Source organism: Thermobia domestica, chromosome 2, assembly GCF_964235325.1.
Source record: "Thermobia domestica chromosome 2, izTheDome1.hap1.1, whole genome shotgun sequence".
NCBI classification, from domain to species: domain Eukaryota; kingdom Metazoa; phylum Arthropoda; class Insecta; order Zygentoma; family Lepismatidae; genus Thermobia; species Thermobia domestica.
In genome coordinates this window covers 210,356,078-210,383,793 of record NC_137455.1, presented here as the reverse complement: position 1 = coordinate 210,383,793, position 27,716 = coordinate 210,356,078, and the positions used below count along the sequence as shown (strand labels likewise).

At 33.6% G+C, this 27,716-nt stretch overlaps 1 long non-coding RNA gene across 3 annotated transcripts in view; it reads right to left on the bottom strand.

The window, feature by feature from the left end:
- Positions 1 to 5,263: 5,263 nt before the first annotated feature.
- LOC145679794 (uncharacterized) overlaps positions 5,264 to 27,716 on the bottom strand; it is a 46,413-nt gene continuing 23,960 nt past the window's right edge. For 2 of the 3 annotated variants that reach the window (XR_014130543.1, XR_014130544.1), the window contains 3 exons: positions 20,324 to 20,458; positions 14,707 to 14,952; positions 5,264 to 6,043 (listed from right to left, as the gene is read on the bottom strand). This is a non-coding gene — a long non-coding RNA (uncharacterized LOC145679794). Of the gene's footprint in view, positions 6,044 to 14,706; positions 14,953 to 20,323; positions 20,471 to 27,716 lie in introns of all 3 variants that reach the window. The other variant, XR_014130545.1, reaches the window with a different exon arrangement.

Genomic DNA, 27,716 nt, shown 5'->3' with positions numbered 1-27,716 from the left:
TATTGCAGGAAAACTCGGCATAAAATGCAACTGAGTACGTGTTGTGTTTATTAACTACAGAGATAATGTGTTTGCTATGGACATATTGTAAACCTTATCTACGTTGAACATAAAATATCAAAAGCATAAGCTAAGAAAAATAACATTCACTCAATAGTTATAATCATAATAATTAATCGCCGGTTATAAAGCGGAAATAATGTCGAAATACCTATAATTCATTTAAGATTTAAGCATTTTCAAGCATACAGTTTCTAATGATTAAACTGAACCTGAATGCTAGTTTAAAACTAAGCCACAACGTGGAAGCTGCATTCTTCAAAATGGCAAAATCTGTACAGTTTTAACTACTGAATTCTTTGTTATGTGTCACTATTTTCATATTCTCAAATGGAGTTCAGAAATCTATAATCTTGTCATTCAAGATACTGTCGTCTGTATTTTCCCCTCGCTTTGTACTCACCTTAAATCAATTCATTTTAAATAATATAGTGAATTAAAACATGATATAAAACGTTTAGTAATACGAAGAAACAACTCATTAATCTGCAGTCGTGGAAGTTTGTTGCATGTAAGAAACAATAAATAAATAAATAAAACTTTTTAACCAACTTCGAAACAAAAAAATGGAAGAAGTTCTCAACATCCTTTTCCGGTGGTCCCGTATAAGTTTAATCAAGGTGTAATGACAGTTTATGACGTTAGATCATGAAAATGTTCAATATACGAAGAGTGAAAATCATAATTAACTGACTATAATATGCGTATATTTCGACATAGGTATAACGGTTATGATGATTCTCATTTTCTCTTTAAATGAGTAGAGGAAAAGGTTAATACTGAGCACTTAAGATTTAATCACGAATTCCACAGATATTTTGCAATGAAAATTAGTCAAGAAATCTGAGACATATAATCACATCCTGTGACGTTAAACGTATGTATAAGGTATTATGTCATCTACATTACATTATGAGAAAAAAAAGCAAAAAAGTAAAAGAGGGAAATACACGTTATTTACCATCTCCGTAGAGTAGCCTAATAGCGCGCAGATAATTTTCTAATATTAAATAATACTAGAACCAATGTAACATAGAAACCATTATGTTTATGTATTTAATAATCTACTACGTACAATAAACTTCAAATACTATACTTAAAATTAAATATTTAAAGTAAAACTCGAAATAGGGTGTACTGCAAGCATTAAGACAAATTATTGTCAAGTCTATTTGCACAAATCATAAATGTAATTCGTTTTATTTCCTTCTATATTCTTCGATGTTCTTCCTTCAGCAATGATTTTCAAATTATTTCTTAGCGTTGATTCAGATATTACCTTGATCATGTCCGGTATTTTTGATCTTTCTCTAATTGCAGAAAGAGTAGTTTGTAATGCTTCTTCTCTTCAGCTTTTACGTTTAATTTTCGTTAAATACTTTCTCAGCATCTGCGGAAATAAGAAAGAAGGGAAAAAAATGAGTCTATTTTGTTCGCTAAAAGGCAACAAAAGGCAAACCGTGCTCTAATGTAATGCATTGCGCGCCGTTACTCTGTATGCGCCTTCACACACACACACACACACAAAATAATAATAAAATAATTGAAAATAGAATATGCTAATATTGTAATGTAGTTGTTTTATATTTTAGAAGAACATAGTATTCTACTTACTTTAGCAACACAATTTCCTTCTTCAAAACCAACGTTTTAATGTCTCTGCTCAGATTATGAATACCTTTCCACTTTTTCTTTCAACATGTACTGCGCAGTTATTATTGCGAGCCCAGCCAACTGTCACATGTTGTAGTGTTTCACGCCTTGTTCGCTACTATCACTTGTCATTATAAATATCATGATCTGCGATATCATAAAGAAACTTTGATGAGTTGTATTACCTTCCTGCGCGGTATTCACTCACTTTCATCTATATCTTTCTCGTGGTTTCACGTTACTATAGTCTTTCAAAATAGACCATAAAACTCTTTAATGACTGAAACCATTAATGTTTTGCATGATAATCATGCCCTCAACACAGGAGCACAAATTTTGATGATACTTTCTTTGTTAGAAGGAGAGTTATTTCCTGGTGGTCTTATATAAACTTCGTGAGGATCTGATCCTGGAAGCGAGACCCTGGAACTCCTTAACGACTGACAGTGCTCATATCATAATTGTGTGTATGATCACACATAACTTAGACTTGGGAGCACCGATTTTGATGATCTCTTTGTTTGAAAGAATATATTTTCCTCGTGATCTCATGTACACTTCGTAAGGATCAGTAATAGTCCTTGCAGCAGTAGTCTTACACATTCCAGAAACACACAAAGTGAAGAAAATCTTTTGACAAAACGTGAAACATTAGGAATTAAAGGTGGTTGTTGCTTTTTTGTGAACAAATAGGAATGTTAATGCTTAGGCTGGGTAAGAATATAGTGTTCTCAAACAACAAACGGCACAGTGACAGCAAGTGTAGGCATCTACGGCCGTCATGCTTGTCTGTTATAAAAAGAAAAAACTTTTTCCCGGGATTATGGCATAATATGACAACACTAGCAGTACCGAACGCTGTCTACACATGTTAACAACTACTAACCACTATGCAGACACTTACAAACAAGAAACTTGCAAGTCATTAAGGAAACGTAACAATCTATCCACACTTGGCCATGTTTTCCTGAACTTCATGAGGATCTAACAATACACAGCTAGAGTATTCATTTTTTACGGCTGAAAGTGTTAATACGAGAACTTGTTGATATATTTGTAGCTGAGGTACTTAGAAATAATTCTTATACTGATTAATATCTCTAATTTCAGCACACTTTGGTGGTATAATGTAATATAATTTCAATTATAATTCCAGTAGGCTGTTCTTTGTTGAAGAACAAACATCACCGTCAGCTGAATTCGAAAATTCTCGCAATTTCGAGCACATTACCGTGAGGGAACAACTCGTGAAGAAAGAAAATTGCTTAAATAAATTTATAAGGACATGTCATCAACCTAAGGACATGTCATCAACCTTTCAGGATTTTGAACCTTCATATACATGATCAAAAAATAACCTTGCCTATTTCAACAAGGGGAAGAGAGTTGTGGAAACCCACGCCCAAGGCGTACTGTAACAATGGTCATTGAAGAAAATGTCGCGAAAGTCGAAACACTAGTTCAGGCTGACCGAAGAATAAAATTGTGGAAGATAACGGAAGAGTTACTAAAGAACGGATCGGAGAAATGTTGTACGAACATTTAAACATGAAATAATTAGTATAGAAATGGTCACACCGCTCGACAAGCAACGATAACTGGAAAACTGTAAAGCTTTTTTGGAATTAGCCCAAAACAATCTTAACGAAATTTGCGCCATTTTCATAACTGTAGATGAGACTTGAAATCTAAGTATAATTCGGAATCCAAACACAAGCATATGCAGTTGATTAAAAAAAGAAAACCTGCCAAAGAAACTCAAGATGGAAAAATCGGCTTCGAAGCTTATGGCAAATATATATATATATATATATATATTGTTGCAGTGAAGGTTTTTATCTGTCGAAGGGAACTACGATGAATGCTCAATACTATGAAAAATTATTGGATCAGATTCGTGAGGTTTTACAGAACAGACGTGGAAAACTCAACCGCAGAGTGCTGTTTTTGCAAGGAACGCGCTAGCTTTCACGGCGTGAGTATCGAGACAAGCCTTAAAAGATGCAGGTTTTACATAGAGATTGTTCTGGTTCTATGTCTCAGACCTGACCCCGAGTGGCGAGTTTAATTTTTCTCCAATCTAGAAAAAGGAATTACAGGCTCTGAGATTTGACGATGCGAACTAAATCAAGATGGCCGTAGAAACAGTTTTGGAACCAAGGAAAAAGCATACTTTTCCAGTAGTATTGAAGCATTATTTCACTAGATGGAGATTATGTTGGCAACTTGCAATTTTCCTTCTATTTAATGCCTTAGGCCGCGAACTTATCATTCGCTGCTCGTATCATAATTAACCGACTTAATTGCGTGTAACAGGTATATATATTGTAGGCTGACCCACTTCGTAGAAAGTTAATGCCCTGCCTTTATAGTTAAGATAGCCAAATAAAGTACTGAGGAAACAAAAACATTGGAGAAAATTAGATAAACGAAAGGAAAACAGCCAACTTCAAAAATGAACTAAAACCCCATTAACACACACACACATATATATATATATATATATATATATATATATATATATATATATATATATATATATATATATTTAAATCAATATTAACCGGCAATATTTCAAATCAAGTAAAGCGCTAGAAAGTAGAAAATAAGGAACCATTCAAAGGTAAAAAAAATAATAACAATAATAAAGCTTTTTAAAAGCAGAAAATAATTCATTACTATTACTTATAAAACTTTTGAAGTTGTGCCAAGTTAAACAAATTAACAGTCAACATAAAATTAGTTTTGATTATAATTTTATGGCGCATAACTTGGCTTAGCTTGGCTTAGCAACTTCAAGCTTTTTACAGACACTACACATAGTAATGATTTATTTAATGCTTTTAAGCTCATCATTACTATTTTCTGCTTTTTAGTGAAAGTAGGTAAATGTTGTCTTTTTTAAAAATATTTCGTCTAGATATTTTTGTTGGTTCAATACTTTAAATAGAAGTTGGATTAATGTTGTTTTGCAGCGAAGTGAAGCTTGAATATATATATATAATATCTAGTAACGACGAAATAGAAAATAATTCATTTTGTCCTGTTGTAAAACTCTTAACAGTGAAAGAGTGAAATGATGTAAGTCGGAGGAAGCGGAAGAATCCCGAGATATCCCATGCACGCAATGTTTATCCACAACAAAACCCACATGTCAAGAGCTGAGATCAAACCAGGGACATCATACGCGAAAAATGAGCGCTCTACCATTGAATTACAGCGGCTTCCTCATGTTGGATACAACACATAAATTTGTGTTAGATCATCCAACATTCGTAAAAGCCCATTATTTGTATACCATACCAAACAGAATTACTGTACTGCTGTACTTGTATAAAGTACAAATCGCTTATTCATAGAATAATTTCATAAAATTTTCTCTTTCTTTCAAAAATAGCATTGTCTTCTATTTATTGATGTGTTATGAATAACACATTAATACATTATGGCATTATGAATTACATTACATTAGGCATTATGAATTTACAGTTACAACCTAACAAATATTGTTCCTGTTTATATGTTTCGAAAATTATGAAAAACGTGACAAATTATTCAAATAAATATCTCAGCATTGTTTATCAACTTCCATTTGATTTGAACATATACAATTGCAATAGATATTTCAGTTTACATATATATATATATCGATTTTGAATTTATGAGCTTATAACCAAATATTGAAGAACTCATAAAACTTTTCACTAAAACTTTTGTAGACTTGTAAACATAGACATTTATCATATTATACAATAAACGTCAAATAATGGTTAATGTATGGAGAACAGTCGGGAATAATATATATATATTCAATGAGACAAAAATGAAGTCACTTCCTCTCCCGTTGATTTATTTTATTTGTCACAATGCACATATCATTTATTATGTTGTTTATAAAGAAAAGAGGAAATTAGGGCAGTGTGGTGGGAGAATACAGTGACTCTTCTTTTTTTTTTAAATAAGATAGTCCGAAGTTCCATTTCTATTCTAACTTCCAAAAAGTCTTCATTTTTCACCCAAATTGAACGTACCATCTCTCATTTTTATTTCTTCCACTTCCCCCTTTTCCGTTTATTGAATTTTATTTTCCAGGCAGATAGTTTTGCTTCCTTGACTTCAGATCGAGTGCAGAAGAACGTATTGATTTCTTGAAAGAAGAGAAGTGCGAAGAAGTTAAGGGAGAATAAAAGAAGCCTATTCATGCACTTGAGAGAATATGCTCGATAAAATCAAAATGAATGTAATTTCATCTCTATTCGATGCAGCTTCTTTTAGCACCATTCCATAATCCTTAACGCCTTACATCCCAAGATAATATTTGTACAATATTCTACAAAAGAAAGAAACAAAATTAGATACAGATGTAAAGGGGAAGGAAGAAACGTTATTCTTTGCATAGGATTTTCTTTTATCTAAGAGCAAGTCTTAATTTGTTGTATTATTTATGTATTTATAGGTACTTATGAACATATGTAAACATGATTACTTCTTTTAAAAATTATTCATCAAAGAAAGACCCAATTTTCAAAAATTTACACTCACGACACATTTATTCAAAAAAAATAAATAAATAAATAAAATAAAAACGGGACAGCAGACCTGTACTTTAATGAATTTTACAAATAAGAGCAGATTTTGTTTTGAATAATATTTTTTCTTTCTACAAGTTTTCGGTTTGCTTACAAGAACAAAGCACATAATATTCATACAAATGTTTGTTCTTTCCTATGTGAAGTATTATACAAAACTTTATTTTTTTTTATTAATCTGGCATTTAAACAACAAATCTTAGTAACGAACCGTACTGGTCTTAGTGGTCGTTAGACAGTAATCTGGTTGCTATGGTAACAGTGCTCGTTACCAGAGATTTATTTGTATGTAATTGTCAATATATATAATTCAACAGGACGCCATATAATATAGAAGTGTAGAGAATTGCTGTGAAGCAATTAATAACTATTTTGAAATATACTGTTTTTAAATGATCGAAACTAGTCTGTAATCCATGTATTATCATCGTAGTAAGGAACAACAATCATATATGAGTATATACTACGATAAATCTTTATATAAGTAAAATCGAACTGAGATGTTATAAAATTCATATTATTGGATCGGAGAACTATATAATGTTGACCTTTAAGAGTTATCCTAATGTAAACAAAGCACTCCAGCAACTGAAGGAGCGTCCACAGATGGGAAAGGCAAGATATCTGTAAACGTACTGTAAAATATTTGTAAAAATCCGTATTTTTTATTAAAATATGTGGATAATAGTATGCAATTATTTGTCTTTATCAATATCTCAGCTTTCTACCACTTTTTTTTTTTTTTTTTTTTTTTTTTTTTACACGGTAGGCCTTTTTAGTAAGTAATGCTAAAATAGAGCAAGTGATATATTTTTCTCTTGCATCCTTCAGAGACATTAGAAATTTCAGCAAGATATACAATAATCGGAATTTTTATCCATTGCATCCTTTCCGTCCTTTGTCTAGTAGGACTCGACATTTAGTCTTGTTTATTCTAGTTCAATGTCGAATGATACGCTACATCAATTTACAGCTGATTTCGTTCAGTATCGGATGTTATGTGCTCGGTATATTTGCTACTTCATCTAGTTTACAATAATTAAACCATTATTTTCAACCTTATTTTAATAGATGACGTTAATGTGGTAGGTTTTAACTTCGTAAACTAAATTATTGTATACCAAGCCCTGTAGTTGGCAAATTCGTTCAGACTTGTTGAGACAAACTCGGGAAACCGTAGCAAGTTATGTTCATATGGTTGTTTGTTATATGCAATAATACAATTAGAAAATTATAGTAAAGCAAGATAATTTCTTTTCACAGTTGCAAAACTATGATAAAATTCCAAACTATGCAATTACACTATTGAAGAGATCTATAATTTTAGGCTACAAGGAGGCATAATGTGAGAGATGGAAATTGTTCATCTCACTCTTAATCCATATCATATGCAGTTTCTTGCCATCTCTTACAATTATTACTATAGAGAAACCAATGCTGAAATCGCTAGTTCTACTATTTCTTGCTACTTTCGGTTTCAGTAGAAGAATAACATTTCAATGAACTCTATTGTTTGGACACTTAAGTCCAAATACAAATCGTTTGTCGCCTGCTGTTATCATTTTCTCTCCATGGGAAACGATATGAAAGTGAAATTTGCAATAGATTTCTAACATTTCTGGTTGCAATAGAAAACTGAAATCGGAGATGGAAACTATTCTTACGGTACTGAATCCATGTCAGAAACCTACTTCTCACTAGGTATTACTGTTTTTCCTATGCTGATCAGTATTCAAATCGAAAATAATTAATTTCCATCACTTTTGGTTATAATATCAGGATTAAGGTGGATATAAAACTTAATGCACATCAGAAAGCCATTACTCATTAAATTTCCTCTATAGTAATCAATATTGGAACCGAAATTAGTAGTAAGCCTACATTCCAGTTGCAGTAGAGGAATAAAGTCGAAGATTGAACCTAATCATCCGCTTCCCAACTCCATATTAGACAACTGCTTCTCTCTATTAATTATTCTTTTGCAGCATTATGATCAGTGTTGAAACCGGAAATCGTAGATTTGCTGTACTTTCGGTTGACACACATTGATAAAGGTGGAAATAGTAGTTTCTTTGGGAAGCTTAGTTAATTCTATAAGACCGCTTCTTCATATTTCTTACCGTATTTTTCCTTCTAAAGATCAATATTTAAACTGGGAATATTCTTAAATGTCGATCATTTCTGGTCTTAATGAAAAATATAGAAGATGATGAAATGTAGGATTGATTGCAATGAAAGGTTTCTTACTATATATTTCCTCTTTTGTTCTATAGTTATAAAGGTTTAAACAGAAAATAAATGATTTCTACAATTTTCGATTTGAGTAGAGGTTTACCAGTGAAGTTGGGACCCTAGATATATTGGAAAAAACCGCTTCTCGATATCTGTTACATATTTGTCCTAAGGAAATCAATATTCAAACTGAAAGTACTAATAACTATCTACCACTTTTGGTTTCAGTAACGGGTTACAGGTGGAGATGGTATATTTCCTTCAAAGAATCAAACGATTCCAGAAAACTGCTTTTCAGTGTCTATTATTGTTTTTGTTCTATGTCGATCAGCGTTTAAACCGGAAACGGTTAATTCTACCACTTCCAGTATGAATAGAGAATTGACGAAGGAAGTGGAACCATTTCTTTGGACGTTTAATCGATTCCGCAAAACGTCTAATAGATATCTCTTACCATTTTTGCTTGGATACCTGTTGATAGACGAGCTTACAAATGGACAGACAGATAGTAACGGTAAAATGCATGAAATTTCAACCGAACTTGGTACGCACGTGATTTGCAATGTGAGAAAATCTGCTGTAGGATAAGAAATTCCTTGCTGTATTAGAAGTGAGGGTAGATAGAGTGATCTAAAAAATAATTGAAAACGACATATATATTAATGTCGAATAAATAGTTTTGGGGGGTCACTAATATGAACACTACGACGCCGTTAAGTCTAAATTCAGCCCCAGTAGAGGTAAGACACCCCTAGCTAGGGTCGGAAGGAGATGACATGCAAACATAATCGACAGCGACACATATTAGTGTCAAATCCATAGCTCTCGGAATCGGAAAAATCCATATCGACATTCCCGAGGCTATTTAAGTCCACGTTCAGGTCCCATCGGCACTGTAAGTGGGAAAGGGTAAAAAAATAAAGGATCCGAAATTACCGAAATTATTGTCGAATTCATAATTTTCGGGGACGGTAAAACGACTAACCCGTTTGAAATAACTTTTGGAAGATAGTATCTACGTAAAGTGAGTTTTTGTAATACCACTTCAATTAAAGTTTGTATCCATGGGTGAAGGATGTTACAAAATTTGTGCCAAAAGTACATCTTATGGACTATCATTACATTTTCATTAAAATCCGTTTCCTAAGGTTGAAGGGAATTCAAATATTTCCCATATACCTAGTCTCCAACTATTTCACGCTGAGAAAAATCCGTTATGCGGACAGCGTTATATTGTACAAATATACGGAATTCTCTTGCTTACTACAGAAATGAGTATTGAGCATACATTATCTATATACTACATACGCACTGCCTTTAGATGTTACATCATGCTGCTGCAGGATGTGTGACATCTAACAGTCTTCCGTATATTATATACATATACGTACGTATTACATTTGTCAGCTATATACGTCCATTTGTATGTGAGTTCCTAACCGCCAATAGATGGAACACTTATACGGAAATATTATAAAACATGCGTTTTCAGTTTTACGTTTGCTGTACATTAAGTCCAAAAACTACAGGATTTACAAATGTAACATACGTTTTTACGTACGCCAGATACGATTTTTTTCCCCCAATGCACCTAGTCTTCTATAAAGCGTGGTAGAAATGTTAAGAACCTCAACATTTTCTGTTCTTCTTGTAGAAACCAGGATATTCACGAACACTTAAGCTTGCAATATAAATAACTCTTATGTTTGAGATGATAACTTGGAGATATTTTGTCATCATGAAGTGTGGTGAAGAAAGTTAAAACTGATAAACAGCAAAACTTATTCAATTTTTATTTACTTATTTTTATTTATTTATTTATTTATTTATTTTTTTTTTTTTTGTTTGATAATCCCGAATATACAGTTCAGGATATCCCTCTTTTTAAAAGGCACGAAATTGATTAAAAATACGTTAGAAGATGTACTGTAATTTACTGTAACTTAATATATAAACATTACATATTAAAGTAATTTCCCATAATGAGAAACGTTCACCAAATATAAGAAATTTCCAAATATTTAAAATACAATTTTAACACAACAAACATATCTTCATACACATAAGTTCAGCTTCCAAAAATAACAAGATATGGCCTATTTGACACTGAAAATGGATTTTTTCGATATATTATTATTATTATTATTATTATTATTATTATTAATAATAATAATAATAATAATAATAATAATAATAATAATAATGAAGTAGCAGTTTTAATAAATTGGCATTTAATCTATTTAAAATTAAGGTCTAATCAATAGAAAATTACTCAACGGTACTTAATGTGAAATAGAGATTTTCGTGGCTAAGCAGTTAGTGTACACGCCTTTGGTGTGGAAGATCAGGGTTCAATTCCCGACGGAAGCTCATGTATTTCGGGTTCCACGTTAATCAGTAGGTCCACGTCTCATATAGCCTCACTGCTGAACGGACGTTAAACTCAAAACCAACTTAATGCGAAATAGACCTGCAGACGTTCTCCACGAACTTTTTGCAAAAAAAAAAAAAAAAAAAAAATGAAATCAATTTTCTAGTTTTACTTTGTCGTCAGTCTACGCGAGTGCATGGCAGATAATATTGCCACAGTGAATCTTCTCTGAGAACATACAACCTAGGTAACAGATTTTTGAAGTATCTCAGAATACTACCATATAGATGAAACTGGCATAAAGGTAACTATACTAATCAAATGGTATTATTCTGAGGAAATCTGTTTATAGTTTAGATTTTGTAAACATGCTTATAAAAATATAGAAACAGTTCAGTTTCGAAGGTTAAATAACTATATGGAGTTTATAATTAATACAACACCCCGTAACATCAATTATTTACTGATTTTAGTTAGTAAGTCCTACGACTCGGTTAGGAAGAAAACATCGAACAACATTCTTACCGAATTAGACATACCGAAAATTTTAGTTCCATTAATAAAGCTTTGCTTAAATGGAACGAAAGTTAAATCGTGTAGAGAAACACTTGTCTATGAACTTTCACATCCAGAAAGGCTGAAAATAAAATGTGTTCTAGCCATTATTATTCAATTAGCTGAAACACACATTTTTCGCATGGGGGATATATTTGGAAGTCAACGCCTTGTGGGAGTATCACCATTTATCTCAGCCACAGCAAAAACTATGGATTTGGCATTAAAATAGGTCATTTTGGATTATTTTTACCTGTTTCGGTAACTCCTGGCCTGCAGGTGAACCCGGCCTGCATACAATGGTAGCTGAATTTAAAGTCATCGCTAGTGGAAGTGTCACCATTGATCTCAACGACCGCGAAAACTATGGATTTGATACTAATATCGGTCATTTTGGATTAATTTTACATGTCTCAGTATCTTCCGCAGAATCTCCGGTCCGCAACCGAATAGTGTGAATTTGGAAGTTAATGCGATCGGAGTTTCACCATTGATCTTAGCGACCTTAAAAACTATGAATTCGACACTAATATCGGTCATTTTCTACTACTTTTACATGTCCCGGTAAACGCCCCCCGAGACCTCCTGGTTCGAAATTTTTAAAAAGCGTTTCGTCTTGTACATGACCCAAATTTGGTAACTCTCGGTAGACTCGTATGGTCCCTAGGCCACACACAGACAAACAAACTCTTTACTATATTTTATTTGTATTATATTAGATTATGATATTCAATTATGATATAAGAAGAATTGAAAGAAATGCAGGTAGTTTTTAAAGTATCTGCAAGGACATATGTTTCAAAGTAAATGCGGAGAAAATTAAGTACATGTAAATTCTCCATGACCATTATACCACAATGAAAATCCGACCATGGTAATAGTAAAGAGGATAGTATATACACTTCTAACTGCACTTTCTATACTAATTTGAGGACTCTGATTTTTTTTAAAAAGAAATGTACTCGTTTGTTCATGGCGTCACAATAATAAAAAAAGACCTCAAAATTGGAATTGTAGAAGTACCACTTATATCAGTAATAAAAGTGCTCACGCTTGTATACATTTCTAATCTCACTTCTTATGCCATTTTTAAAACGTTGTATCCAGAGAAATTAATTTATACCGTTTGCCTAATATCGTTATGTCTAAGACTTAACGATGTTAGGCACGATCATTAGACAACTAATGTTAAGTTTTAGACTTAACATCACTTAAGTGTAAGAGGGTCAGGTGGGCACGTTATGTAGTCACAATGGAGAAAAGAAGGAACACTTTCAAAATTTTAACTGAAAACTCGATCGGAGAAATACCATTGGGAAGACTTAAATACAGATGGGAGGACAATAGTAAGATATACACTTACGTAAATAGAAATACAAAGTAGAAACTGGATATAAATGTAGTTGACTAAGGACATAATAGAACTTTTACGAATGTACCATTGAATCTACTGTTTCCACAAGTTATGGAGTTAGTTTTTAAATTAATTAGTAGATTTGATTACTTTTACACTAACACCATCTACACGGCAAAGCTCGGTATCCACACAGCGGTGCTTTCTGGTTTATCTGTTCTGTTTTAATTCTGTTTCTTCCAGTTCCTAGTAATTAAATCAATGTTTTTGCCATATGTGTGACTCATGTCTTTCAATCAACTATAAATAATACTGATTTATTTCGTTTTGCACATACGTAGAGTGTATGGAAAAACAACACCATCACATTGTAGGAGGTAACATTAGACATCAACATTGAAGAAAGAAGTTATAGTAAATAACGTGTGTTTTCCATCCCGTTGTGTACGTTTGCGTTCCATAAACGGTTCACGTAATACGTAATGAATATCTGTGTCAGATCTCTTTTGGTTGAGGGGGCATAGTGGCTCAGCGTTCGCCTCTGGTGCGTGGGATCTGGTTCGATCCTAACTCGCACCAAGTGGGCTTTGTGGTGGACAAACACCGTGTTCGTGGGTTTTCTGGGGGTTCTGTGTTTTTCCTCCCACTTTATTCATTCCACCATTGAATTCATTTGTCGTCATCATCGTCTGTCTTCTTTAGCCTAGCCGACATAGGCGTGGGACGTAAAACTGAAATACTACATTCCATTCTTTTCGTTTAGTGGTGAAACACGGACGCTGACAATGGTATTTGGTATCGTAGGTTCGAATTTCGGAGTGACGTATGAAACCAAAAGTAACACTATAATGCGCTACACCAATTTGCTCGAAATAAAGGGCAAACATATATTTCTTATTATACACACATTTTTTTTGTTATAAGCGTTAAATGTTATTTATTTGTTTGTTCTCTTTTATTTACAATATGCTGCACCTTTTTAAGGGAGCCTAAAAGAGTGTCAATATAATCCCACATTTTCCATCTCTTACTGGTGTGAAACCGATGGATCCACAATACCACATCTCGATACACCTGAGTTTGGCTGTCCCATGTAATAGTTCCTTTTGATGATTTATAAGCTGATCGAGTAAATATAACAAAAAGTAAAAGTTAATTTTACTTCTTTCCATCAGATTTACCGTGAATATAAAATTAATATTTTATTTTGGAAAAGTTGCAGTGTATATGTGAAATGATATTCAGGCAAATTTTAAATTAGTAATAAAAAGCTCTTTTTTTTTTCATGTTGTGTACCACAATTCTTGCTTTGAATTCCTCGAGTACTATCAATTTAGACATATCTGTAGTTTCTATCCTCTACGGGATCTCATTTTGCATCTTATACTGTATGTAGCGTTAAATGTCTTCCGAAAACTCATATTATTTCTTTGGGTTGGAATATTTTTTCCAGAAAAAAATGGCAATTAAATCATTTGACATACTTCAAACATTATTTATCTACTTTGTTACGTATGCATCGTTACAACGTTTCTGTTTCTGTGGTAATCCTCACTATCTTTCTCGACATGGTCCTCCCCCAGAGTCTCTTCTTGAATTATTCTACTAATTATGAAGTTACCGCTTCTACCTTCTACTGGACAGTTTTAAAGTTTCTTTACGTTGCCAAATATCTCCTTAATAGAGTGCAGAATCTATAATTATAGCTTATAATTTCAGTTCCTCAAAATTCGAGATGACATTCTACATCTAAAGGCACTCTTCTAGACATATAAATGAGTTTAAGATGCCTATACAATCTAATGGCCTATCCTTTTCCATTCATTACACTGGAAGCTTGATAAATTGCCTTTTCCACTTCGTTATTATGGAAATCTGAAAAATTTACTTACTTGTTCCTCATTATATCAATAAGAAAATTAAACACCTGACCATTTCTGACGTAAAAGCTTTTCTTCAATTCTCTCTTTTCAACTTCAAACTGATATCCTGTCCTATTTCACTATCAATACGCCTCTTTGAATGGCTTTATAAATTCAGTTTATTTTCTTTGCTGGATCATGCTTTGTCGTATTTGCTTCAATGGTCAATTTACAAAAACGCATTGCATTTGTGCATTTGAACGAAATTCCAATTCTCTAAATAATAAAATATTTGTTATAAATTGACATTTGACGAAGACCAAATAAATTATTATTAGCTGAAACTAAATTATCAATAAAAATGTGTATAATGAAGTAAATTTAGACTTTGCCATAATAAATATACTACAATAACTATTTTCTTATTTGCTCAATTAACAATTACTTACCTTTTAATAACAATATATGCTATTATATATTATTTTTTAAAATTATTTTCAGTTTTTATTGAAACTAAGTAGGTTGGTCTAACTTTAAACAGATATTCGAATTTCCATTAAAGAAACTTTCGAAACCCCTGAAAATTTGTTCACAGTTGTTATATCACACTTAATTGGAGTATAATACGTATAATTGTATTAATTTATAAAATCAACATCTGAATTTTTCTTTCTCTATGGCAATGTTTTTGCTGTGTGTATGTATCATAAGAAGTTATCTTACAAAAGTGATTAAACAATCACGAATTGTTTGATCATTCTAATTTTAAACCAGTTCTGCTACGTTTCAGTTCACTTACCATCCAAGTCTAAGTCTAATTCTGTGTTTCACATCAATTAACAATCTACCAAAAACTTCGCACTGTTGTTTACATGATAACTTTGAAGGTTTCATGGCTACATCAATTGGATACCTTTGTGACTGAATGTTTTATGTATCGTATTACACTTTTAGGAACAGACTCTACGAGGTTTATTAAACACATTGTTTCACCCTCCCTTTCATGTGCGCTGACTACGTGGGTGCTCCGAGGCTCCAGCACCCACACAAATAATCATTTTAGTTTGATTTTTTTAGTTTAGTTAGAATTTTTAGTTTGATAGAAACAAAATAAAATAAATATTTCTCATTTGTCACTATCAAAAAATAACAAACAATTAAAACATTGAGATGGCAGTTACCTTATTACTGCATTGCGTTTCTTAGGTGGTTTCATGCACGTAAATCAATACCAAAATTTCAAATCCCATCTCGTATCCTCCAACACAATGTGAAAATGTCCGTATAATTTTGGGGTAGTGTACTGAAATCCATTGTCTTAAAGATTATATTGACGGCTACTGTAAACACTAAAAGAAACATGCGAGCAGCCGTTGCGTGTTACTTGCCACGGTGTTACTTGCCACTATTGGAATTTCGTGTTACATGCCACGGTTACCTTATCGCATATTTATCTATCTATGACAACGTGTCCGTTGCCACGCATCTACATCTAGATTTGACCTTAAGGGGGTGGGATTAATTTAACTGTGTTGTTTTATCTTGGCTGGAAAGCTTAATCTAGTTTCTTATAACAGCGAAACACACTTCCTTCAACAATTTCTTCTTTATATATATTTCTTCTTTAATGCTGAGCGTTTCTCTATTTCCTCAAGTAATTTTTCATAGTCTTTATCACTAATTAAAGACATGCTAGTCACTAATCAAAGAACGTATTAGTTTCCATTGCGAACACTTCTTTTCACGCGCTACACACGGAACGAACTGTTACGTGAAAAAAATTGTAGAAAACATTTATTTTTTACCTTTCTACTTGGAGATATCTCGGCAACTTTTCTGTTGCCGTCGCCTCAGTGAGCGGACTCCCATAAGATTCAATGCATTTTTACATGTTGCGCAACTGTTCCGTCGCCGAGCTGTTGCCCTGCTGTCACCCTGCTTAGCAACACCTCGGCAACTTTTCTGTCACCGTCGTCTCAGTGAGCGGACTCCCATAAGACTCAATGCATTTAGCCAGAGCAACAAGATAGCTGCCCGACAAAATGTTGCCAGTGAGCGGTAGGCCTAAGGCAACAGCTTGGCGACGAAACAGTTGAGCAACATCTGCGGCGACGGCGACAGAAAAGTTGCCGAGGTACATCCAAGCAGAGAGATAAAAAAAATAGATGTTTTCTACAAGTTTTTTCACATAACAGTTCGCTCCGTGTGTAGAGTATGAAAAGAAGTGTTCGCAATGGAAGCTAATACATGTATGTCTTTAATTAGTGGTAAAGACAATGAAAAATTGAGGAAATAGAGAAACACCCAGCGTTATATAAAAAGAAAAGTTTGCAAGAATATTCAGATATAAATTGAGAGAAGAAATTGTGGGAGAAAGTGTGTTTCGCTATTGTAAGAAACTGGAATGAGCTTCCCAGCCAAGAAAAAAATAACATAGGTATTTACACAGGAGTCTATTACATTTTGCAATGAAAATTAAATGAAAACTTGGAGTTTTGTTTCACGGTTATGCCGGGTAGGCTAAAGGAAACGGCGATGATGAGAATGAATGAAATGGCAAGATGAAGAAAGTGGGAGGAAATGGGAAAATCCATCTACATGGTGTTTGTCCACCACAAACCCCACTTATAATCATTATGACGTGCGACATGCAAGTGACAAGGTTCGTATTGGAACCACCTAGGAGTATGGATTGAATGTAATGTAATATATAAATCATTGCGTTTCTTCCATGCTTTCAGGAGGCAAAATGAGCGCTCGAATTACTGAAGAACTTCAATTGTTTGTGTAGATTTGCAAGAATACTCCTTTCATCAGAATCTTGTTTTGTTTCTTGTATTTCGTGCGAGTTTTGTGAGTTTTGTGACACGCATAAATGTAACAAGGCAGGGGCGTCATATAGGGAGGACAGGGAGGGGCATTTGCCCCCCCCCCTGAGTTTGAGATTTATATAGATTTTATCAACAAAATAGTAGCAAATCAGTGAAAAACGCGAAATTTTACTTATTTCAAGGGATCTTACCCCCCAAGCAAAATTTGAAATCACGCTTCTGTAACAAGGTTCCTATTTCTTAAATCAGAATTTTGCTTTGTTTCTTGCGTTTCAGGTGATTGCCTTGCTTTGAAAATTGCTTGGGAAATTACTCCCACCCCCTCAAGATCAAATCTAGATGCAGGTGCGTGGCAACGGACATGCTGTCATAGACAGATAAATATGCGATAAGGTAACCGTGGCAAGTAACACGAAATTCCAATAGTGGCAAGTAACACGCAAACGCGAGCAGCAATCCACGGAGACGATATAATGGTCCTTGTTTGTCACTCAGCATGTGATTCGCAGTGTGTTTTCTTTTGATAGTGATATATATATATATATAACAGAAAGAATATATACTTGAAAATGAAATAAATGTACTGCATAGATTAAGATATACAAGTATATATACTTACTAAATTAGATAGCATAGTTATGAGGATACGTATTAAAATTCTACAATACTATGAACGAAGTACGTTGAATCATTAAAATACATTTTCGTATAAAGCTACTGGATAATGGAGCTCTTTAAAGGAGTTTTAAATAGAAGCTTTATAAAAAATATAGCTGTATTTTAATTTATTTACTTATACTTATTTAATTTTCGCCGTACGTTAATTATGAAAAACAAAATACTTAGGTCCAGAAACGCTTGAATTTGAATCATGTTGTTAACCTGAGTGTCGCTTTTTTTGGGGTGAAAATGTGGAATATTGAAACTGAGAAAACATATTTGAAAAGCTGATAAGCGTAGACAATCAATCAATGATACAACATAGGGTGAAGTACCTAAAATCCATATCTGAAGTTTCTAGAAAGTTTCGATAAATTCAATGTGGGAACACATCGTAATACAAAATCCTACCTGCACCTTTGAATGTCGTTAATATGTACATTGTGTAAACTAAGTTTGCTGACAATATGCTTGTATAAAACTATCTTGTAATAATGACGTCAGTTCCTGAGGTAAGTTTATATGCTCAGTTAAAAAGAAGTTAGCAAGCCCGTATTAGGAGAGAAGCGTTGCTGGCCTTATATACATTGTTTTATTTTTTTCGAGTCTGTGTGAAGTTGATTTAAAGGAAAATTGTAAAATTTGAGGGAGAGATAGTTTGCTCCTAATAAGTATTATAAACATGACAATGCTGAAAACTCAGAGACATATCCATGGTGTTTAGTGAGCTCGTGATGTTAATCGTGAAGTGCTGTCTTCTTCTATCTTTCATTACCCCGTCTTCAATCGTAATGCTCCTAGTCTTGGCCGAGTGAGTAAAGAATGTGCTTTAGTTACAAACGACCCCTAATTTAATCGATATGGAGGTGCATTACCCTGATTCAAACCCAAGTTATCAGACCAACTTAGAACCGTAAGACCCTTTTGATGTAATACCAATGCCTAACGGAATCCTTAAAATCCATTCAATCAAGAAAAGAAAATCCTCTTCTCTAATACTCCATAATTTCTATCATCGCGTACTTACAGTAGATTGATTTAAAATATATCTCCTGTTTTCCACTTCTTTAATCACGATTGACACATACAAGTAAAAATATTGTATTTGAACAATACCATTATACAATGACATTCTTTCCTACACAAGTTTGTAAAAGATAGGAAAGAAAAATGATGCAGGGACATTATTATTGTTAGTTTGTGATTTGAATTGTGTTTCCCCTATTCAGAAATGTCCATGTAATTGCTTTTAGAAGACATCTGCCCTATCACAATGGTTGTACCAGTATCAAGAGCTCTACACTGTAGGAGCGTACATTGTAGTATCTTCGAGACTTCTTGTAGACGCCGCATTGAAGGGTTAAATTTAAACACCAATACATTAAATAGTTTAAGTTATCTATGTAAATGAAATAACGGATTACCGTTTAAATTACTTTTTTTTACCATACGGTAAAAAGACGTTATCTGTTACACTACTTGTTATATAACAAATAACATTGACCTAATTAACTGCATTTACATTGAAGTAATTCGAAATCAAAAATAAATTTTAAAATGAAAAAGTAATTTTTATGTAAAGAGGATTTTCAATGTGAATCATCAAGTTGATTTCTATAGTATATGAGACTTGTGTGATAAAAAACACACATATAGTATATTTGAGAATTTTGTGTGTAATATTAGATTTAAGAAAGTACATCTTATTTTACCTTACCAATTTATATCATAGCGCTTTCGTTGCTATGCAAAACGTCTATTTTCTTGGAAAGGTTTCCGGGTTCCATTCTTAAATAGAATACATTAGTATCTGATAATATTCCAAATAGTAGGTTTAATCTGGGTTTAATCAATATGTTTCACCTCTTGACTGCCCTGTTGAAAATATTCATTAAATTTCAATAATGCAATCAATCAATCAATAGTTAGAATTGGACGGCAATGCTACAACCCAGGATGAGATATGGCCTCTAGTCTTCGAACTTCCGAATAAAATATCACTAATTAACCCTTAAACGAAAAATAAGGTATGAGCAATTCCTGTATTTTATATTTCTTATTAGATACTAAATACCTTCACGCAAATGCTGTCTTGGATATGACACTTTAATGAATATATATGAGTAAGTTTATAACAGTAAATTTAAGAGACATACCTAGTTGTTTCTGTCGTCTTCTCACCAAATCTCACTACATACTATGACGAACTATACACCACCAGATCAACCCTGTATCGGACAACTCATTGGTTCGAACTTTTTACCTGGTACAACGACCACTTTCGTGAGAATCTGAAAACGAAACTAAAATGCGTTCAATATCCGGTACAGTGACATTTCGGTATATAACAATTTCTTAAGTGCATTGTTTGATTAACATTTCGCAGAATATTCATGTGAAGCCGACCTCAACTCGAGACCTGGACTTCCATTGTGGTTATTGACGACACAAACTACAAACAACAAACAACAAACATTGCTTTCACAGCCGCAACAAACTGTTCTAAAAACACATTTCACCAGTGCATCGATATCTCTATTGTAGGTCTACTGTCTTATTGATAACGATACTACGACGTCAACAGTTCTACGAACTCAGCATTATCATTTAGAAATGTGACGAAAAATGCAACGTTTTTTTTTTATTACACTCAGTACTTACCAACACATTCCACGTCTTTAAAAGAATAATCATTCAACATACTGACTTATACTTCGGTCAGTTCACTACGAAAGTTTATCAGAGAGACCTTACAACTACCTACCAATATTTCATATTGTCAACAACCAGTGACTGGTTCATATTTAACCAATTTTACATTTTTAAAGCCTTCACAAAAGCCTCGGACAAGGACTGATAACTTGGCACGACCTCAGCAAAAGAAAATGGACATGAGATTTGGAACATGGAATATTAGGAGTCTTTATAGGGCAGGCGCGTTAAAATCCGTAACGACTGAGTTAGAGAAAAACAGGATGGACGTAGTAGGAGTTCAGGAAGTTAGGTGGGAAGGAAATGGGTCTGAGAATTTCGGAAATTTTACCTTCTTTTACGGGGAAGGAAATAAAAATCACCAGTTAGGAACAGGGCTTTTTGTTCACAAACGTATATTACCAGCAATTAAACGGGTTAAATTTGTTACTGATAGACTTTCTTTCATTGCTCTTAAGGGACGGTGGTGTGATATTATTGTTTTAAATGTACATGCCCCAACTGAAGATAAGGATGACGATATAAAAGACAGTTTTTACGAAGAAGTGGAACGGATATTGATACCATATGAAAATTCTATTAGGGGATTTCAATGCGAAGGTAGGACGAGAGGATATTTTCAAACCGATTATAGGGAACGAAAGTCTGCATAAGGAAAGTAATGACAACGGTGTTAGAATCGTGAACTTTGCAACATCCAAAAACCTAATCGTGAAGAGTACAAAATTCCCACATCGCGACATTCATAAATACACTTGGACATCACCAGACGGAAAAACACATAATCAAATTGATCACGTTTTAGTAGATAGAAGAAGGCAATCTAGCATAATTGATGTCCGGTCGTTTAGAGGGGCTGATTGTGACACTGACCACTACCTGGTAGCAGCGATAATACGAGAAAGGTTATCGTTGAATAAAGGTAATATTCATTGTCCGAAAACGGAGAGATTCAATTTAAAGAAATTAGAAGAGAGCCAGGTAAGAGAGAAATACCAGATTGAAGTTTCGAATAGATTCTCGGCTTTAGAAGATTCGGAGTGCACTAGTGTTGAGGATACCTGGATTGAAATTAGAGATAGCATTAAAATTTCAGCAAAAGAAAAATTGGGACACGCGGAAATACGTAGGAACAAACCATGGTTCGACCAGGAATGCATAAAACTAGCAGAGAAGAGAAAACAGGCAAAATTACGCTGGCTACAAAATCCGAATGAAATAACTACACAAAATTTCGCAGATATCAGGCGGGAAACTTCCAAAACTTTTAGAACAAAGAAACGCGATTTTCTGAAAGCTAAAATTAACGAACTTGAAGATAATAGTAAAAATAAGAACATCCGGGACATGTATAAGGGAATCAACGAATTTAAGAAAGTCTGTCAACCTCGTGCTTATATATTAAAGAAATCTGACGGTACAGTTCTCACTGACACGGATAGCATCTTAAATAGATGAAAAGATTTCTTTAACAATTTCCTTAACACGCAGCCAAAAACTAATGTGTGTGGAGAAAAGGAGATATACACCGCAGAACCGTATATTCCAGAACCCAACCAAATAGAAGTAGAAACCGCTATAAAGAAATTAAAGAAACACAAAGCTCCGGGTGGAGATGAAATTCCGGCTGAGTTAATTTTAGCTGGAGGCGAGAAATTGTGGAACAAGATACACAAACTCATTATCCTTATCTGGAACAAGGAAGAATTGCCACAAGAGTGGAAAGAATCAATCATTGTTCCAATTCACAAGAAAGGCGACAAAACTGACTGTAATAATTACCGAGGCATTTCTCTTCTGTCAACATCCTACAAAATGCTTTCAAATATTCTGTTAGCAAGACTGACCCCATACGCAGATGAAATTATTGGATATTATCAGTGCGGATTTAGACGAAATCGATCAACAATCGACCAAATATTTACCATTTGCCAAATACTCGAAAAAAAGTGGGAATACAATACCTCGGTACATAAACTATTTATTGATTTTAGAAAAGCGTACGACTCGGTTAGGAGAGAAACATTATACAACGTTCTTACAGAACTTGGAATACCGAGAAAGCTAATTAGATTAATTAAGATATTTTTAAATGAATCCCAAAGTAAAGTCCGGGTAGGAAAATTTTTCTCCACGAGCTTTCACGTCGAAAATGGCCTGACACAAAGAGATGCATTGTCGCCATTATTATTTAACTTTGTTCTGGAATACGCTATACGGAAAATCAAAGATAGCAACCAGGGCCTAGAGTTGAACGGTATCCACCAGGTTATGGCATATGCTGATGATGTAAATTTAATAGGGAATGATAGGAGAACAATAGAAAGAAATGCAGAGATCTTATTAAACGCTTGCAGGGACATGGGTTTAGAAGTAAATGCAGAGAAAACTAAATACATGGAAGTGCGTCGGGACCGTGATACGGCAAGTTATGGATGCGTTAAAATATTAAATAATACTTTTGATAAAGTGGATACTTTCAAATATCTAGGATCAATATTAACAGAGGAAAATCATATTCACGAAGAAATTAAATGTCGACTAAAAGCAGGGAATTCGTGTTACTATTCGGTTCAAAATCTCTTGTCGTCGCGAATTCTGTCGAGGAATTTGAAGCTTAAAATATACAAAACGATAATTATGCCTGTTGTTCTGTATGGCTGCGAAACATGGTCACTTACTCTGAGGGAAGAACATAAACTGAAAGTATTTGAGGGCAAGATGCTCAGACGAATATTCGGACCCAAGAGGAACGGAAATGGGGAATGGCGAAAACTTCATAACGAGGAACTACATAATTTATATGGTCTACCCAACATTGTTAGGGTCGTCAAGTCTAGGAGGCTTAGGTGGGCGGGTCATGTAGCTAGAATGGAAGAAAGTAGAAACGCTCTCAAAGTCTTGACTGGAAGACCAATCGGAAAATGACCATTAGGAAGACCTAGGCGCAGATGGGAGGACAATATTAAGATGGATCTCGCAGAGATTGGAATACAAAGTTGAAACTGGAAGCAGTTAGCTAAGGACAGAAGTCAGTGGAGAGCTTTTGTGAACGCGGCATTGAACCTCCGGGTTCCATAGGCCATAGAGTTAGTTAGTTAGTTAGTTAGTTTTACATTTTTAAAGTTTCATTAACATTTTTTCGTTTTATTTACTTTACTTAATATATATATATATATATATATATATATATATATATATATATATATATATATATTGTATATACATTTTTACAGAAGTGTATTTATATTTGTCTCCATATGATTGTATTTTCTATGCATGATCTTTTGAGGTTTTTATGTAACGTTATTATTTTATATACAGAGTGTCACATAAATTTTGACAAAATTTCATATATAATTAGCTTCCTTTCAAAAATAAACTTTCATTTTATTTTTTAAGAGGCTGTGAGAATTGTACAGAAACACGTCGCGCATGCAATAATGTGTAAGATAACGAATAGGTCTAATAATTATTTTTCTAAATATTTCTAAATTTTCTAAACAGCATCAAAGGTTGAGGTGTGGTGTATAATTAATTGCAATACCTTTAGCACATCTTGATCTGTACTAAAAGCAACAGGTACTGTGTAGGATTGTGCGAATGACATATAGAAAATATCTATATCTTATATTTTCGTTTGAACTGCACTTTCAATAAGAGAATGAAAACAAATCGCCCCTTTCAATGAAATGAAATGAAATTTTTAAGTTTTACTTCCCACGGTTATGCCGCCTAGGCTAAAGGAGACGGTGATGATGAGAAATGAATGAAATAGTGAATTAATAAAGTGGGAGGAAACGCGAGAACTCCGAGAAAACCCACGCACAAATCTCACTTGGCGCGAACTGGGATCGAACCAAGAACCTCATGCACCAGAAGTGAACGCTCTACCACTGAACCACCGCGGCCTCAGTCTTTCCAATTAAATCTGAAGCTTTCTTTGCATCTTATATCCATGAGTAAGGCATTATTAAGATCGACGATTCCTTCTTCGAACGAAATGTATCGCTGTGTAATCCCCATCATTATCTAACTATGATTTATCCTAAGAGAAATGAATCATAAGTCATCGACAGTTGGAATCAAGTAAGCGTTCCCTCGTTATTTACAGTCGGTCCAATGCCAAAACCGCCAATGTGAAAATTTTGCTATTTTCACGTAAGTGCAGTTTCATGTTATTTGGGGCACAGATTCCAATACCAAAGTCTCGTTTGTGAAATATGAGTATATTAGAAGTTATCGTCAATTCCTAAAACATGTACCTAAGTCTATATACTGATTTTTCGGGCTAAATTGAATATTAAAATGCTTATAAGTCAAAGTCAAATTTAACAATTCGCGGTTTTTGTACCTAACTCAAGATTAGTCATTCAAGAGTCAGCCAGCATAAATTCTTTGGCTTTACCTTCATATAGCTTCCATTGGTCCGCAAGAACTTGAGTATTTGTGCTCTTGGACTTAGTGCATGAGTATTGGCTGTTTTCATCGCAGTGTGTATATCTAAGAACAAGTTATCAATCGAACCGGAAACGCTTAACTTCACAACTTTTGGTGATGTAATTGGCTACAAGAACCCTACACGCCAGTGTCATTTGAAACAACCAACTACCGATGTTCACAGGAGGTGTATACAGTGAACTTAGTGAAATTATCTATCTAAATCTTAATACTCTTCAGATTCAATTTGGGATAGAGGACGATTTTAAACTCCTTTTCAAAATACTGGTTGCTTCTGTGTTTTAAGAGTGAATGTCATTTACATTTCCCTCACATTCGCCTATCACTCATACTATAGTCTTCATATTTGGTAAAATTATGCCTCTCTTTATTTTCCCTACCATCAACTTATAATAATTGGCCCCATCTCTAATAATTATGTACTAATTTATTAAGACTATAATTTTCACTTTAGGCTATCGTGAGGATCGCCATTATATAATATTTCTATTTGTATTACATTTTGTTCTTAAGGTTCTGCCACACAAAAGTTCAGAGAAACAAAATCACATCGGTAGTAAGTTTAATTTTTCTTCCATATTTTAATTTTCACTCTCCAAAAAAGTTGCACTTTTGACATACATTTTGCACTAATTGCAATTTATGTAAGCGTAATTCATGAATATGTGAAACACATTCTTTCTTTATACTTCATAGAAACACATAAATATGATATTTAATATATAAATATCATGAACATATTGATACCAGAGTTATTGAAGATCTCTATATCTAATTATATTTCTAATAATAAATCACTACCACACGTAATTTATCAAAGAGATGAATTAAACTGTAAATTTGTTATTATTAATAATGATGTGTATTGATTATATTCTCAATGATTTAGGAAATTTGAACATAAACCTTTCTTACCAAAGACATGCGCGCGATTGTTGGATTCATTTATTATGGTAATTTTGTAAAAAACAAAAAATGTTTTCATAATATTATATGTATAAATGAGAGCGTTCAAACACAGCACCCCTTTGGGTATGCCACTAATATAATATAATGTGCTCCAAAACTAATTTATATTAACAATATTAATGCATAGAAGTAATTATGTTCATAATTTGATATTCCGTGCATTTAAAATACAAAAATGATTAGGAGCCTACGAGGCCGCCAAAGTGCAAATTATGATGTAAATTTTTTCTGAGGATTAACTACAATGAGAAACATTGAGAACGAAATTACAAAAATCTGAACTTACGTGGTTCCCGCAAGGAAATATTCTTAAAAAAAAAAAAAAAATGGAAGGTGAAAATCATAATGTAGCGAACATACATTCAGTTAGACGTCTGGGAATTGGTAAAAGTATGTTCAAGAATTGTAGATATACGAGAGGTTAAATTAAGGGAAAGAGGTGCGATGGCCCAGTGGTAGAGTGCTCATCTTTTGCATGTGAGGCCCTCTCCGTGATCCTAGCTCTCACCAAGTATTGCAGAAAAACCGTGTGAGAGGTTTTCTCTGGGCTCTTTTATTTTTTCCTATTTTCATCATTCTACCATCATCATCCATCTCATCATCACCGTTTCTCTTAACCTCGGCGCGAAATCGTTGGACTTTAAACTTAAAAAAAAGAGAGAGAGAGAATTAGGGGAATTGGGCGGCAATGATATAAGTTAACTCCAACGAATACACCCCTCAACTGAAATTTGCATGGTTAAATCCAGTAATTGTGAATGTAGAAATTCTAATAAATTGCAAAATTGATTTACAGTCATAGAATAATTAAAAAGAAAACTAATATGATGTTAAATTTCATTACAAGAAAACAAATGTACAAGAAGAGCGGGGGATTACGACTAAATAATAAAGGAAGAAAAACATGGAAACAGGATTATCTCGTAGAAATAAACAGCTCGGCGCGCCACGTATTTGCGTTACACACCATGTGGTCAGAGATTTAAAAAAATAAAAAGAAAAAGAAAAATGAACGTTGCAACGAGAATATGGTAACACGAGAAATATGACTAGAGTTGTAGATCTAATCTAGTTTATTCGGTTAAGGTTTATCTACAGATAAACCTTAAAATTAGAAACAGAGTATTGTTCTAATATAAACAAGTAAGATAGGTTTATACAATGTTTCTGAAACTGCATTACTGGTGATCGCATGGTTGGAGACATCAAATTCGAAATGCTTAATACTACCGTTTTTTAAGTAACTCTCCTCCCTGAGTGTAAATCTTTTAAGATCGTAAAATACTCTACAACCTATATATATCATCTTCCATGTCAATTTTTAGGAAATTCCCTTTTCTGTATTCAGTGGCGGCGATTGGACGTTAAAAGTGGGGGGGGGCAAGGCATGATCTGAATATTTGTATA